Raw genomic sequence first — 17,936 nt, 5'->3', positions numbered from 1 at the left:
TTATATTTTAATTATTGTTGGCTCAAGTTTTAGAGGACAATTTGGTCATGTGAAGGTTCTTGATGGTGACATTTGGTCATGTCTACATGAAAGGGGAGGTCAGTGTAATTTCAAATATTATAGGGTATTTATGTGAAATTGTCAGAATCTTAAGGGAGGTTTTTGTAATTATACTTAAAAACAACCAAGACAAATGCAAATTAAATTATACAATGCAAGATTTCCAAACACTTGTAGTTAAATTGGAATTTGATTAATTCATGGTGAAATCTCTGCAATCTAAGAGTGGGAGATAGGATATTCGAGTACTCAAGACACTAAAATTAGAGATACATATATAGTTGTGTTGTAGATGAAAGATAAATTTAGACTTTCTTAATAGATATGCATATGAGAAAGTTGCAATTTTAGTATAGTCATTTTTCTACCTTTAGTGTATGATAAATTTACGAGTCAATTGCTCATTTGGCTAAACTAATTCAATTACATTTTAGGTTGTGCTTTGACATTAAAAAAAAAGTTTACATAATAGAAGTATTTTAGGTTGTTTGGCAAGTTTGGAAATAGAACATATTTGTGAGACCCCGAAATTTTACTTGTCTTTATAGCTCTTATTTGAACTTACTTGCCTTAGATTCTTGGTTGAATATGAGCCAAGGGAGTGAATTTTACTAAGAAAAGTTTCATAATCTCAAGTTGTTAGAAAATCTACAAATTTTCGCAGGAGGCTCTACATAGCTTTGGGAAATTGGCTATAATTTTGTATAGAAAAGTCAGAATTGAGTTCCGTTTGTTGCGTTTGAAACTAGACTCATAGGGCTTCCTACAGTGAAAAATTTAGGGTTTGATTCAATTTCTATAAATTCTAAAAAATTGGCAAAGTTGACTGAAAATTCTGCACTGCACAAGTAAACATAGGAATGTTGTAGTAGCTTATGGCTCATTTTGGACCAACTTATGAACTAAATATCTTTGAGGGGTCTTCTAAAGATTATTAGTATTTGAAGTCTAGTTTTTAACAAGCCAAGTTGTATGAATTTTTGATATTTATAACTCAAGTTATGAATTTTCTAAAGGAAGGGCATAAGTTAGGGTTTTGTGCATACTAGGGTTTTGGTGTGTATTTTGGTAGTGTCATTGTGAGGACTTGTAAAATCCCTTATATTTTCTTAAAAATTCCCTTTTATTTTGGAATCCATTATTTTACAATAGCTGTACTACTCATTCACCACCCAAATAGTTACAATTAATTATAGAACCAAGGGTTTCCCCTTTACTTTCATCGTTAAGATAAACTAGGGTTTTACGTCTTTTCATAGTGTAAGTAATCGGTACGGAGTGTGTACTAAATTTGGTGATTAAGAGTGAGTTTTAGATAAGATAAAAAAATGTGTGATTAGAAGTAATAATAATAAATTAGTGAATTATAAGTGAAAACCCTAGTACGTGCGAGTTAGGGAAAAACGGTGTGAACCGACGTGTACCGTTCACTACCGATTGAACACACCACTTGACCACCACTTTATTAACTTAATCTCATTGTCATTAGTGCAAAAACATCAGCCCTAATTTTCCTAGTGAGAGAGTCAAAGTTCTTGACTACAAAAAGAAAGGAAAAGAAAAAAATTTAAGATGAAGTCTTGTGGTGACAAGTGGAAGGTATCCAACCATCTTTGACCCAAACTAAGACCAAGCTTCTTAACCTTTCTTGGACTTCATTCTTTCTTCATTTTGCATCCATGGTGGCCGAACCTTGAGGGAAAAAAAAAGAGAAGAAAACTTCATCTTCATCTTGGGGCTTAGCTTATTTTGAGTGAAAATCAAGAATCTAAACCGATTAATCTCTTAGTTGGGCACTTGGGAAGCTTGGTGTACTAAAAGTTTGGACGGAAAGGTTGAGGTTCCTCTTGAAAGCATCTTTGGCAAGGTATTAAGGCTGCTTTTTCCATTTGCTTTCCCTTAAGCTTGTTTAAGTTTGTATAGCAACTTAAATTCTTGGCTAATGATAGTTATTTAAATAGTTTTGATGATTATGGTGGATTTTTGAGTTAGGGTTTGTATTGTTCAGTTGTATTTCTTATTATTTATATAGCATATGATGTTTCTAAGGTTGGATAGGGAGTTGGGATGGTAGTTTAAGACATGAATGAGAATATAAACCTTGAATTCATCAATTTCCAGCATTAATTCCTTGAACTGCCCTGTTCTGACTAGTTTCATTCGGTCATGATGGAGGCCAAATTAGGCTTAGGTTAAAACATGAAAGTTGTATAAAATGATGTTATATAGCTGCCTATAAAATTTCAGCTAGATCAGAGTACTGTAGCATATGAAATGACCGAAATACCCCTGATTGCCAAAAGCCTCATTTCGTGGACAGTTTTGAGATTTCACAAGTTTGGCTTCGTTTTTCACTTTGATTCGTATCAAATCAGTATTTGGCCAAAACATGAAAGTTTTAACCCTATATTTCAGCTTTCCAAGGCATCTAAAAATGCCGCAATCGGAATTGTTTAGCTCGAGTTATTGCCGTTTGAATTCAGTATTGACAACCAGACTGACCATGAACTTCTGGTTCTATAATTTGCAAATTCGACCCAGATCAACTATAAGGTGTCAAATCTGCTGTTTAACTTTTTGTCTTCAAAACTGATTTCCGATTGTATTATTAGACTTGTGTTATAATTGGATGATTTTGGAGCCTAATTGAAGGGCTATATTAGTAACATTACTTGTGTGTGATTGTGGGGCTGAATTGAGAAACAATGAAGCCATAAATGGCTGGAAAATAGGTAAAGCCAAAGGGCGTGCTGCCCAAATTTTCACTTGAGGGCTAGGTAGAGATACTCGCGACTTGAGTAAGGATTTGCGGACGAATCTAACTCAAATTGTCTAGGTTATTCGAGTCCCTTTTTGTGGAGGTATATAAGTTAGAATTCGGCCGAAACTTGTACCCTTGGAAAAAAGAAATTTACGAGTAATAGAAATACGTTTTCCTCGTTTCTTTGACTCAAATGGTATTTCAAAGTATAATTGCTTCAAAGTTTTACAGTTTGAAGAGCGAGCAAGAGTTTTACGAATATTCTCTAAATGAGTTTCAATTACTTGATTCTCGTTAAACGAAACGTTAAGTTTCGAACCTTAGTTAATTTTCAAAACTCTTAAACAATGTTTTATCGCAGATTTGGACTCCAACGAAGGAGTTACACCTGAGCGTGATTTTGATAAGTCCTAAATCTTTGGTGAGTGCTTCCAAATACATGATTGAACTTGATACTTGATTAAATTCTTTAACAACATGATCGGATAAGATTTGCTTGGTTTGGTCAAGTAAGTGTGTACTTTATCGCACTTGATCTAACTCAACTAATCACTTGATATCTCATTCATGCTTGTACAAGTGACTTGATTTGCATTGACCTGTACTTGTGCTTGATTTGTAAGTGCTGAGCGGCAATATGTACTATGTGACACCCCGAAAAAAAAAAAGAGTTTGAGAACCCGGAAAATTTTCTAATTTTCTAGGGTTTATTTTATTTAATCGCCCGTCTTTTCTACATTTTCTTGATTAGAAAAATTCCCCAGATAAAGTTTATGAGCAAAGATAGTTTTAAAATGATTTTTCTAGTATCGGTTAGTTTTTGAGAAATTAAAAGCGTATTTTGGACGTGGGACCCGCAAGTGCGGTAAATGCATTATATTTTTTACAACTTGTTGGAATTTTGTATTAAGTGATATTATTTTACAAGGTGTTAAGATATTTGTAATTGGAGAGACAAAAAGATAAGTTTTAAACCTAAGGGTGACAAGTGTCACCATAAGATTAAGTCTTGGACTTTGACTTACTATTCAACCTTTTACCATTTACCATAATAACTTCAAAAATTGACCAAAATATCTTCATTTCTAAGCTTCATATGGCCGGCCACCTTCAAGCAATAAGGGAAGAGAAGCTCTCCAATTTCTTTGCTCCAAGCTTGCTTAATCTTAACTTTTAACCGTTTAATTTTAGTTTTACTCCATAAAAACTCTTCTCTTGGTAGGATTAAGGTTCTTGGTGAAGTGATTTGGAAGATTTAAGTGCAAGGTTGCTCCATCTCTTTGGTTACTAAGGTGAGTTGAGAAGGACCCCTCTCCTCCCTCTAATGATGTGTAATTCATGATTGGTGGTTGTATAAGATGCAAATTTATGGATTAAATCTTGATTTTGGTTGAATTGGTGAAGTTTTATAATTATTGGGGAATTTTCTGTTTTCATATGGATATGATTATGGGGTCATGTATGATGATTGGAAATGATGTTTAAGGACTCTATGAGGTGGAAAAAGTGATTAATTGCAACCAATTTCTGTTTTGGACCAAAAATTGAAAAGTGAGGGTTTTGTGATGAACATTCTGTCCGAATTTTTAGGTCCTAGATAGAGGCCGAATTGGCCTTGGCTCAAAACATAAAAGTTGTAGGTATTGATGTTTTAAGGGTGCCTACAAAATTTCAGGTCAATTGGAGTAGTGTATAATGAGATAAGCCGAAATTACTATTGCTGTTCTGGGTTCATCAGGATGTTAGAACTGCGTCTGAAATGGGTTGTTTTGACTGGAATTGTTTTGGATTTGGGTGTTGAGGTCTTCTGATGAAATGTAACTTGATGTCCTAGCTACCATATTCCTATGGAATTTCTGCATTTGGACCTGTTTAGACTGAGTTGTACTGATTACAGTATAGTGTAATTTGTAAACCTGCAATTACGGTTCTGGTTTGTTATTTGGCATATTTGACTTAGTTGTACTAGAATTTAGACTGAGTGACCTTCTGAAATATTGTATCCCTATCTCTTAGCTTCGAAACGGTGTATCTTTCACCTTCATCCGACAATCGTAGCGCCTTTGGTACCATTACCGCAAAATGACGTCAAAACTGTTTTTCTGGTTTTGAGCTTAACTTTCATTTCCGGACTTTTCCCTAGCTTGACTTGTACTAGTACTACTTGGAGCTTGTTGAATGGCTATTGGATGAACTTGTTGTTGTGTGTGTACCTTTGGGACTGATTTGAGGAAGTAATGAAGCCATGATGGCTGGAAAAGTTAACAAATTCAGGGGAAGTGCTGTCCGAACTTTGAAGGAACTCGTTTGCATTGAGTTTGTGATTTAAGACTTGGATTTGAGCAAGGCAATGATATGTGATGGATGATTTCTGAGCCATGGAGGTGAGTGACCTCAAACTGTTTCCAAATTTACTTTTGAACCGCTTTCCTGCATTATCTACTTTTGAACTGTTTTCAAAGTTACTTTTGGAACTGTTTTCTTACATATCATGCGTGCTTGCATATTAGTGTCTTGTTATTATTGATTTTGCTTTCAATGATTGTTAAAAACGAGTTTTCTAGGCGAGTGTGTACTTTATCGCACTCGACCTAAAGAAATATGAAATTTTCAATGATTAATGATTACATGCTACTTGCGCATGAATGTAAGCCTTATGGGCTGAACTGGCCATTGCCCCTTGTTACCGGTCGTCTCGAGCCAGAAGCGGACTCGGTCGGGCGACTAGGAACTTGGGTGAACGTTTCGGTATACTCGAGTATTACCTTGTAGGTTGGTGGAGCCTGGCCAAAAGCCAGGGACGGGGTGAATGAATGCACGAATGAAACCAAAAATGCAATGAAATGACAGGAGAACGAATGTATCCTTTTCACGAATGTTACTATCGCTTTCCATTGTACATGTTTCTTGAATTATTGATACTCCATATTTAATGTTTTGTAAATGTTGGAATTGTTTCTGGACTTATCATTTGATTTGAATTGAACATCATTGAAATGAACTATGGTTAAACCGATTTGATTACTGATTTTACTGGTTACTCGCTGAGCTTCTAGCTCACCCCAAAAATGTTTTATTCCCCTCCACAGGGCTCAAGGCGAAGGAAGGGCTTGTAGCGTTTATTCATGGATTATCTCATGTATGGATTGAATTTGGATTTCCTTTTGTGTAATCATTCATATTGGGATTGTATTGAACGTTTAGAATTGATTGGATGTGTAATAGTCAAGTTTTGGACTTCCTCCTGTATCATAATTGCGACCAAGGATCAGAGTGGCGCAGTGGAAGCGTGGACGCTTCGCTTTTGATATGTAAATGTTGGAATATTTGATTTATATTGGAGATTTTATCTTGTATTTGTTTGAGGACTGTAGTGATCGACTGAGTCCCGGCGAGAGCTGGGCAGGCGGCCCGCCGAACCCTCTGGTTCGCCTTAGGGGGAGGTGGGGTCGTCACATACTACACTTGATACGAGTAGGAGGTACCTCTCATTCCCGTCTCCGTACTTTTCTCTTGACTAAGTCGATTGGTCATCGACTATAGTGACTACTTGGGAACCCAAACTCCACTGGCTAGTTAATCGAGTCGAGCCGACAAGGGTTTGGTCAATTAGATAACGAACCATGGATATCTAGTGTTGTCGAGTGGAGTGTTATCTCCTCGACTAATCGGTATACTCGAGTATTACCACCAGTGTTTAGTTGGTGTTCGGGCCCGGTAAGGGGATTGAATGGTGGACGGATTGGTGTGAAGCGAAGCACTACTGGATTGGTTACTTTACTTGAAAGTTGACGGAATGTCAACTAATACTGGATCAGGCTCTGGTGAAGCAACGGGAATTTGGCTTCTGAGAGCCATCTGTATCCTTACACTTTGATTGTTATTCGTAGGGTTATTGTTTCTTTTAGAAAAAGAATTTTACACTCGCTCATACTGAGATTTGCTACTTGAAGTGTTATTGCTCACTTTTAGGAACTTGTTATGCTCGCTACTTTGCTACTTTGATACGTGCACTTTTAAATAATGGTCAACTTGCTATTTGGAACCTCACTGAGCTTTAGCTCACCCCGTTCCGTTATCTTTGTCCCCGTTCCGTTATCTTTGTTTTCCTTACAGGAGATACGAGCGAGGGCGTGAGACTGGTACAGGCTAGCATAGTCTAGTTTTTAGAAATTTTACGATTGTACTCGCGCTAGTGCTCGATTAGGATTGAATGTATCTGGGATTCATATCTTTTGTTATAATTGGGATTGTATGAATGTTTGGAATAGAATAAATGTACATGTACGTCCCAAGTTTGGGAACTGTTATTTCCTTTACTCTTGAGGTTGTAACCTATTTTATTTCAAGTGAGTGAGTGAGTCCTGGCGAGAGCTGGGCAGGCGGACCGCTAAACCCTGAGGTACGCCCTAGGGGGAGGTGGGGTCGTCACTATATTGGTCTCAAAAATACTTTTAATACAAGCATAAAATTGGTCACTTAAGAGTCACTTTTTCTTTTTTAAAACATTATAAATAAAGATTCATCAACTTATAACAAATTGTAAATAATAACAGAAAGGATGTTCCCAAACAATTGAATTAGGTATTGATTAAGCACTTTGTTTTTCTAGAAGTCTACTAAGAAAGTGTTGTATGGGAACTCTCTATAATCCTAAATGTGCTTTACATATTCATCTCTCACAACCAACCAATCAAATTGTATAATCAGTTCTCCATAGTCAAATCAATTACCTTTTAGTTTTTCCTCTACATTAACAGCTTTTATGTAATAATTTGAGTTATTTCTTTCTAAGGGTAAATAACACATTGTCCCTTGTACTAGGAGGTATTCACATTTTGCCGTCTTCAACTAAAACAATATACACTTTGCCCCCTGGAACCTAATGAAAGTTAAGTTTTGAATGCTCTTAAAGCAGTACATTAATTTTCTTCCAATTTGTTCTTTTGCTCTGATTACAATTTGTCCTCCTAAACTAAGAAAAAAATCCTACTTTGCTCTCCTCAACAAACAAATATAAACTTTGTTTTGATAATCTACGCTTAAATATAAGTTGCAATGCAATATATGAAGCTAACATACTATAATTCAAAAAACTTGCTCACAAAACAAAAATTATAAGTACACTCTAATTTCAACATTTCTTTAAATTATATTCTTATAATTTTCTTGCACATTTGAATTAGTGGCTTTCATAGTTATTTTTTGTTCACATTAGATTATAGGTTACCTCATCTACCATAATTTCTTTTGAAATTTTTAACATTATCTTTAAATCTTTGACCTCAAAGAAGAAAAAAATGAGTTATATAAGAAATTAACAAATTGAACTTGATTAAAACTAAAAAGTTCTTAGAAAAATTTTATGATTTAATTTTTTTATAGACTAACAGTATGTACACTAACACATTTAGATACATACTAATCCCAATTTGAATTTGCGCTTCATTTTTTGCATATGTGGTATGCATTTAAGGATGCTATTACATACATAGGTAGCGTTTACTAGATTAACCCAAATTTAAAGCACCTTGTCAAATTTCATGCATCAAAGATAACAATTTATGATATGTAAATATAAATTTATAATTTATAATGATTTGAAATAATTATAATATCATATTTAAAGATAAATTTGAGTTTTGGAGATTTGTCATTAAATCCAAAATATGAGAGTATATTAATTAAATAACCCATTTATAATTTACAAAAAAAAACATTTATCACTATAACATGGCCAATTTAATCATTCTATCAATATTTATGTACGCGATAAAAATTTCAAGTCTGCAAAATGACAAGAAAAATACACGACAAATATATAATATATAAATTTAGGAAAATATGTAGGTACAATCTCTGAAATTTTCTCGAACTTATAGAGAGCTTCCTTCGATTCTTCTCCTCCAATGTCAATCCAAAGGCTTCGCAGCTTATTCTTGGACCCACCACCGATTCCTTCAAATCTTGATATGGAAGATTTGAAAAATTTTAGAAGATATTTGAAGACTCAAGTCTTGATATATGGAAGACTTGGAGAGGTTGAAGATCCAGACCCTTGTAACTTGGAGCTTCAATACTTGAGTGTATGAGATACCTCTTGGTGTGTGCGTGTCTTTGGCTTGATAGAGAAACCCCTATTTATAGCCGTAGTAAGAGGTAGAGGTTGAAAGCATGTATACCACTCTACTGGCCTTGCAAGACACGCAGTCACATCAGGACTGTGCCAACTCAAATATTATCTCTTTATTTTATATTTACTAATAAAGAGATAATACCAATAAGTAATTCCTTGATTGGTCGAACTTGTAGGGACACGTGACGTGGTGCCATTTGATTTGACAAGCTATTGCAGTATATAAGAAGTATATATGGATTAAACGACTCTAAATATTATCTCTTTAATAAGAAATAAATATTTAGATATCTATCCAAAATTCTATCAAGTCATATAGACATGTGACATGATATGATTTGGTTGGTGAAAATATCCCTACAGTTTGAATTGATTTGGAACACCTCCACGTGTTACGGGGTGAAATATAATTGGCCATTTAATAACCAATTTTCCAAGTGTATATGATATATGGTAATATCCAATTGGATAAAAATAATTTATAGATCAATGATAATTTTTTGGGATTTAATTAAAATTCCATTGTCTACAAATGCCCTCTCGAAACTTGTTCGTGATTGCTGACGACCGAAGCAAGATTTGAATGGACAAGCTTCAACATTTTTTTTCCTTCAATTTGATTCGAATGCCATTGGAATTCTAAAGAAAATGGACTAAAACTTGGAGTTTTACAAATCGCCTGACATTATAGGATGGCCATGCAAAGGACTTTCCAATTCGTCACTGCTAGATATTAAATGCATACATAGCTTGGTGGGGCCAATGGTTCAAATTTCCAAGACCAAAATCTTTCCATGCAATATCTATACCATGGCTATATCACAAGTCCAATGAAGTAGCTATCCTGCCGTATGCAATAGCTTGATAAGGCCAATGACTTCAATTTCCAATATGATTCTCTCGTGGCCCACGAGTCCTTTCCTATACCAACTATGATTGCTCGATCCCTAAGCTAAATTGGAATTCTTTGGCATAGCAAATTACTTAGCCGGCGTAGTCCACGAGACCTTTGACAAATTGGTTTCGGATCAATAAAGTCGATTCCAAAAAAGACTCGATTTTCTTACAAATTCGTATGGAAGACAACTTTCTTCTTGGCTCGGATTCACAACAAACCTTCCCCTATAAATAGCCATGTCTAGGCCACAACTTTTGAACGAGTTTATGTGACAGCCCCACCTCCCCCTAAGGCGAACCAAAGGGGTCAGCGGACCGCCTGCCCAACTCTCGCCGGGACTCAGTCGTTCACTTCAATCCTCAAACAAAACCAGAATAAACCCACAAGAATAAATATAACGACGATCCAAAACTTAAAGCAAAACTTATGTACATCACTATCTCAAAAGGGAGTACAAACATCGAATATACAAAGGTTCTCAATTCACCATACATCCAACCCGAGCCGAGCACTAGGGCGAGAACCATTACAAAACCAAAGAATCCAGTCTAGGCTAGACTCTACCGAGCTCTCGTCCTTGCTCGCCGTCCCCTGTTAAGGAAAACAAAACTAAAGGAATGAGCAAAAAGCTCAGTGAGGTTCCGAACACATAGGCAACAAGAAGTTCAATGCATTCACTACATATAACCAATAATTCAAGATACAAATACAAAATAAAGCGATAAACACATCATTAAAAGGATACGGGCTCACAAGGAGCCATATATTCGTTCGTTCGTTCGTTCTCCTGTCATTCCCCTTATTCCTCCGGTCATTTAAATAAAATGCATTTTTGGTAAATAAAACCCTCGTTCGTTCTTTCGTTTAGTTCACCCCCTCCTGAAAATTGGCCAGGCTCCACCAGACTACAAGGTAATACTCGAGTATACCAAATTCACCCAGGGTCACCATATCGCCCGACCGAGTCCGCTTCTGGCTCGAGTCGATCGGTAACGAAGGGCAGGGCCAGTTCAGCCAAAAGACTTACATCATGCGCAACTAATGTAGCAATCATTAAATCATTGAAAATTTCACGTTTCATTTAGGTCGAGCGCGGTAAAGTACACGCTCGCCTAGAAAACTCGTTTTGGAAATCCTTGAAAGCACTTAACACATTATCAAACAAGAACACAAGTCATGAAGTCAAGAAAAATATAGCAAACAAGGAACACTCACCTATTTACGCAAAACAACGTGCAAATATCCTTCCGGATATTACCTCAGTCACCGAGAAAATCTAAGAGTAAATGAGAAAGAATATTACAGTCTATCTAGCACAAACATATCTAGCACAAACAATTAGGTGAAATCGAAGAAACCCAACAATTGATGAATAAAACGTATAGAAATGACTTTAAAGTGAAACGAGGGCATTTGGACCGGTGGACGGAAATAGCTAGGGTTTCATAAACTAAACGCAAAACCAAACAAAAAGGGGTATAAAATTTCCAACGGAAAACACTTGAACCAAAGACATGTCGGAATCCAACTATATAGACTAAGAAATATTGTTTTCGGGATTGTTTATGTGGTTCAAAATCATCTCATATTCAAGTAGATATTATAGACTAAATGTCTTAATGAAATTCATGTAAAAGGGAGGACAAAATACCCAAGAAAACCCTAAACCACTCCTTTTTATTTGGGTAAGAGTAAGTAAACATTTGGAGTTTCCAATTGAAGAAGGATCATGTTTTAAGATGGAAAAACGGTCATAGTATGTGCCAAACGAAAATATACAAGTTCAAGTAGAAACTTAGCCCTCGAGCGAAAATTTGGGCAGCACGCCCTTTGTATTTACCTATTTCCCAGCCATTTATGGCTTCATTATTTTCCTCAATCAATCCCAACATTACACACAACATAAATAGCCACTCAATAGGCTCAATGTCTTATGATTACCAAATCAAGCTAGGACATGTGCGGAAATGACGTTTAGGTTGGAAAACAAAAGGCAGATTTGCTATTGCTTAGCGGAACTAACACAACTGAAGCTACACTAGTCAGATTGAGGTGCAATGTACACTGTTTCGAAGCTAAGAGAAAGGGTTACAATGTTGAAGAAGGCCACTCAGTCCAGTTTGCAATGTATCTAGGTCAAATTTACTAAAACAACCCCAGATTTTCCAGTTCGAAATTCACTGCAGAAATCAACTAGCAGTCCTGCTTTATTCACTCATATCTCAGAACACACAACTCCAATTCAGGTAATTCCAAAGCCATTTGAAAGCTAAGATACAAAGCTATAATTCTTAAGAAGACATTATCAACCAATTCGGTAATATTCCTGGTCAAACTAACCACTTACAGAGGCTGATTTTCATTTTCGGACAGAAACAGGGCAGCAGGGGTATTTCGGTCTTTTCATAGGTTACGTTGCTCCGATTGAGTTGAAATTTTGTAGGCATCTATAACATATCATTCTGTACAACTTTCATGTTTTGTACCAAGCCTAATTCGGCCTCTAACATAGGGCACTGAAACCGGACAGAACTGAAGCATACAATTCCAGAAATCTGGAATTTTGGGATTTCAAGGGCAATCTCTTCATTTTCTTGATTCAATCACTACCACAACCTCTTATACAAGCCTATATACATCATATACCACTCCTACAATAAGTATAAGAAGGAAATCAGTCACACCCTAGCTTACATACATCACCCCAAAATCATCACAACAACTTGTATAGCTACTAATCTAATCAAAACATGAGTTATATAACAACTTAAACAAAAAATAAAAGAACCAAAGCCATGGGTCAGACCTTATACCTCAACAAAAGGGCTTGCAAGAGTAATACTTCACCTCCTCTTGAAATTTTTGGTTCCCTTAGCTTCCCAAGTTTCCACCTAGTGAATAATCGGTTTAGTTTTCCATGGTTGCACTCAAATGGTTGGATTCAAGATGGATTGAAGGTTTTTCTCTCTTGCTCTCTCTCTCTCCCTTGCTTGGCCAAAAATAGAAAGAATGAAGGAAAATAAGCTGAAATGAAGGATAAAAGAACAAGGAAAAACAATTAATCAAAGAGCCATAGGGTGGTGACACTTGTCACCACCAAAGCTATGCAAATTTCTCTTTCTTTCCCTTGCATTTTTTGCCACAAATTTTGGCCATATGGATGAGTATGAGGGGGGGATATTTTTCAAAAATATCAGGGGTATGTGGTGGTAAGGAAGTGGTGGTCAAGTGGTGGGTTCAATCGGTAGTGATCGATACCCGTCGGTTTGATGCGATTTCTCTTAAATCGCGTATACTAGGATTTTTAGCTTATAATCACTAACTTATTAGGATTTTTAGGAAGTGGTGGTCAAGTGGTGGGTTCAATCGGTAGTGATCGATACCCGTCGGTTTGACGCGATTTCTCTTAAATCGCGTATACTAGGATTTTTAGCTTATAATCACTAACTTATTATTATCACTTCTAGTCATATAGTATTCCCTCATCCAAAAATCACTTTTACCTATCAAATTTGATCCTCACTCCGTACCGAATAATCATACTACGAGAAAACGTGAAACCCTAATTCGCTCTTAACTTGGAAACGAAAAGTGAAACCCTACTTCCTAGGTTCATTTGCATCTATTGAGGAATGATTGGGTATTAGGGCCATAATAAATGAATAATTTTCAAATAAAAGGCATTTTTAAGAAAAACGTGAGGAATTTTTCAATTCCAGTGATTAAAATTAAGGTTTCAATTAAAATATTAGGGATTTAAGAAAACCGGTTAGCCACAAGTAAATTAGGATTTTTTTGATTAAAATTTTAGGGTTTCTAGTCTTTTAAAACAAAATAAGGTTTTAAATCAAACCCAAAGAAATACACTTTAGTATTTTCTTTACAAACAACCTCCTAATTTTTGGGGTATCACAATCTCCCCTCCTTCAAAAAATTTAGTCCTCGAAATTTTCTTTTCCCCAAAAGATAATGTAGTGAATAAACGCAGTGAATTGACTAGATTAACTAAATTCTATCACACCGGATACACAAATAGACATATACACGCATAACACACCACATATCAAGAAAACAGATAGTTAAGTACACACATACATATCAAATTAGACAGATATTCGTACATATACACAAATACACCAACTAATGTCATGTCATAACGATATAAGGCAAATCAAAAGAAAAGGCGATATCGTCCCGGTCTCAGTTAAAAACCCCGTCCGGTCTCTCACGTCATTTTCTATCCACAATATCATTATGGCCAAACAAAGCCTGTTCATGTTCCCAAAATACAAATCGCTAGAGTACTCGGGCACAAGAATTCGAAATAAGACAATTCACATCTCGAGCTGGCTAGTCCCAAGAGTAAACTATCTACAATCGAAATTCCTACCCGACGTACCTATCTATGGTCCTCAGATACTATGAGAAAGATTTATGACCTATAACACTTCAGAGTTCATAGCTTATGCTCGAACGAGCACTTAGTCCTTCATACTTATTCACCACTCAGTCCAAGCTCACTCCACGCAGAGACCACCCGAAACAGGCTCTGATACCAACTGTGACAGCCCCACCTCCCCTTAAGGCGAACCAAAGGGGTCAGCGGACCGCCTGCCCAGCTCTCGCCGGGACTCAGTCGTTCACTTCAATCCTCAAACAAAACCAGAATAAACCCACAATAATAAATATAACGACGATCCAAAATTTAAAGCAAAACTTATGTACATCACTATCTCAAAAGGGAGTACAAACATCGAATATACAAAGGTTCTCAATTCACCATACATCCAACCCGTGCCGAGCACTAGGGCGAGAACCATTACAAAACCAAAGAAACCAGTCTAGGCTAGACTCTACCGAGCTCTCGTCCTTGCTCGCCTTCCCTGTTAAGGAAAACAAAACTAAAGGAATGAGTTAAAAGCTCAATGAGGTTCCGAACACATAGGCAACAAGAAGTTCAATGCATTCATTACATATAACCAATAATTCAAGATACAAATACAAAATAAAGCGATAAACACATTCATTAAAAGGATACGGGCTCATAGGGAGCCATATATTCGTTCGTTCGTTCGTTCTCCTGTCATTCCCCTTATTCCTCCGGTCATTTAAATAAAATGCATTTTTGGTAAATAAAACCCTCGTTCGTTCTTTCGTTTCGTTCACCCCCTCCTAGAAATTGGTCAGACTCCACCAGACTACAAGGTAATACTCGAGTATATCAAATTCACCCAGGGTTGTCACGACCCAATTTTCCCCTAAGGCGAACCAGAGGGGTCAACGGGCCGCCTGCCCAGCTCTCGCCGGGACTCAGTCGATCACTACAGTCCTCAAACAAATACAAGATAAAATCTCCAATATAAATCAAATATTCAATATTTACATATCAAAAGCGAAGCGTCCACGCTTCTACTGCGCCACTCTGATCCTTGGTCGCAATTATGATACAGGAGGAAGTCCAAAACTTGACTATTACACATCCAATCAATTCTAAACGTTCAATACAATCCCAATATGAATGATTACACAAAAGGAAATCCAAATTCAATCCATACATGAGATAATCCATGAATAAATGCTACAAGCCCTTCCTTCGCCTTGAGCCCTGTGGAGGGGAATAAAACATTTTTGGGGTGAGCTAGAAGCTCAGCGAGTAACCAGTAAAATCAGTAATCAAATCGGTTTAACCATAGTTCATTTCAATGATGTTCAATTCAAATCAAATGATAAGTCCAGAAACAATTCCAACATTTACAAAACATTAAATATGGAGTATCAATAATTCAAGAAACATGTACAATGGAAAGCGATAGTAACATTCGTGCAAAGGATACATTCGTTCTCCTGTCATTTCATTGCATTTTTAGTTTCATTCGTGCATTCATTCACCCCGTCCCTGGCTTTTGGCCAGGCTCCACCAACCTACAAGGTAATACTCGAGTATACCGAAACGTTCACCCAAGTTTCTAGTCGTCCGACCGAGTCCGCTTCTGGCTCGAGACGACCGGTAACAAGGGGCAATGGCCAGTTCAGCCCAAAAGGCTTACATTCATGCGCAAGTAGCATGTAATCATTAATCATTGAAAATTTCATATTTCTTTAGGTCGAGTGCGATAAAGTACACACTCGCCTAGAAAACTCGTTTTTAACAATCATTGAAAGCAAAATCAATAATAACAAGACACTAATATGCAAGCACGCATGATATGTAAGAAAACAGTTCCAAAAGTAACTTTGAAAACAGTTCAAAAGTAGATAATGCAGGAAAGCGGTTCAAAAGTAAATTTGGAAACAGTTTGAGGTCACTCACCTCAATGGCTCAGAAATCATCCATCAAATAACATTGCCTTGCTCAAACCCAAGTCTTAGATCACAAACTCAATGCAATCAAGTCCTTTCAAAGTTCGGACAGCACTTCCCCTGAATTTGCTTACTTTTCCAGCCATCATGGCTTCATTATCCTCAGCCAGTCCCAAAGGTACACACACAACAACAAGTTCATCCAATAGCCATTCCGCAAGCTCCAAGTAGTACTAGTACAAGTCAAGCTAGGGAAAAGTCCGGAAATGAAAGTTAAGCTCAAAACCAGAAAAACAGTTTTGACGTCATTTTGCGGTAATGGTACCAAAAGCACTACGATGGTCGGATGAAGGTGCAAGACCCACCGTTTCGAAGCTAAGAGACAGGGCTACAATATTACAGAAGGCCACTCAGTCCAAATCCTAGCACAACTAGGTCAAATATGCAAAATACCAAACCAGAACCGTAATTGCAGGTTTACAAATCACACTATGCTGTAATTAGTCCAACTCAGTCTATACAGGTCCAAATGCATTGATTCCAAAGGCATGCGGTAGCTAAGACATCCAGATACATTTCATCAGAAGACACCAACATCCAAATCCAAAGCAATTCCAGTCAAAACAACCCATTTCAGACGCAGTTCCAACATCCTGATGAACCCAGAACAGCAATAGTAATTTCGGCTTATCTCATTCTAAACTACTCCAATTGACCTGAAATTTTACAGGCACCTTTAAAACATCAATACCTACAACTTTCATGTTTTGAGATAAGGCCAATTCGGCCTCTATCTAGGACCTAAAATTTCGGACAGAATGAAGAACCAAGAACCCTAATTTTCCAGAATTTCTTCCAAAACAGAAATTGATTGCAATTGTCCACTTTTTCCACCTTCTAGCTTCCTCAACTATCATTTCCCAATCATCATACATGACCCCATAATCATATCCATATGAAAACAGAAAATTCCCCAATAATTATAAAACTTCACCAATTCAACCAAAATCAAGATTTAATCCATAAATTTGCATCTTATACAACCACCAATCATGAATTACACATCATTAGAGGGAGGAGAGGGGTCCTTCTCAACTCACCTTAGTAACCAAAGAGATGGAGCAACCTTGCACTTAAATCTTCCAAATCACTTCACCAAGAACCTTAATCCTACCAAGAGAAGAGTTTTTATGGAGTAAAACTAAAATTAAACGGTTAAAAGTGAAGATTAAGCAAGCTTGGAGCAAAGAAATTGGAGAGCTTCTCTTCCCTTATTGCTTGAAGGTGGCCGGCCATATGAAGCTTAGAAATGAAGATATTTTGGTCAATTTTTTAAGTTATTATGGTAAATGGTAAAAGGTTGAATAGTAAGTCAAAGTCCAAGACTTAATCTTATGGTAACACTTGTCACCCTCAGGTTTAAAACTTATCTTTTTGTCTCTCCAATTACAAATATCTTAACACCTTGTAAAATAATATCACTTAATACAAAATTCCAACAAGTTGTAAAAAATATAATGCATTTACCGCACTTGCGGGTCCCACGTCCAAAATACGCTTTTAATTTCTCAAAAACTAACCGATACTAGAAAAATCATTTGAAAACTATATTTGCTCATAAACTTTATCTGGGGAATTTTTCTAATCAAGAAAATGTAGAAAAGGCGAGCGATTAAATAAAATAAACCCTAGAAAATTAGAAAATTTTCCGGGTTCTCAAAACTCTTTTTTTTCGGGGCGTCACAATTCCCCTCCTTAAAAGAATGTCGTCCTCGACATTC

Source organism: Coffea eugenioides, chromosome 8 (assembly GCF_003713205.1).
Source record: "Coffea eugenioides isolate CCC68of chromosome 8, Ceug_1.0, whole genome shotgun sequence".
Taxonomy (NCBI): Eukaryota; Viridiplantae; Streptophyta; class Magnoliopsida; order Gentianales; family Rubiaceae; genus Coffea; species Coffea eugenioides.
The sequence above is the reverse complement of the archived record's forward strand: the minus strand, read 5'-3'. Positions refer to the sequence as shown.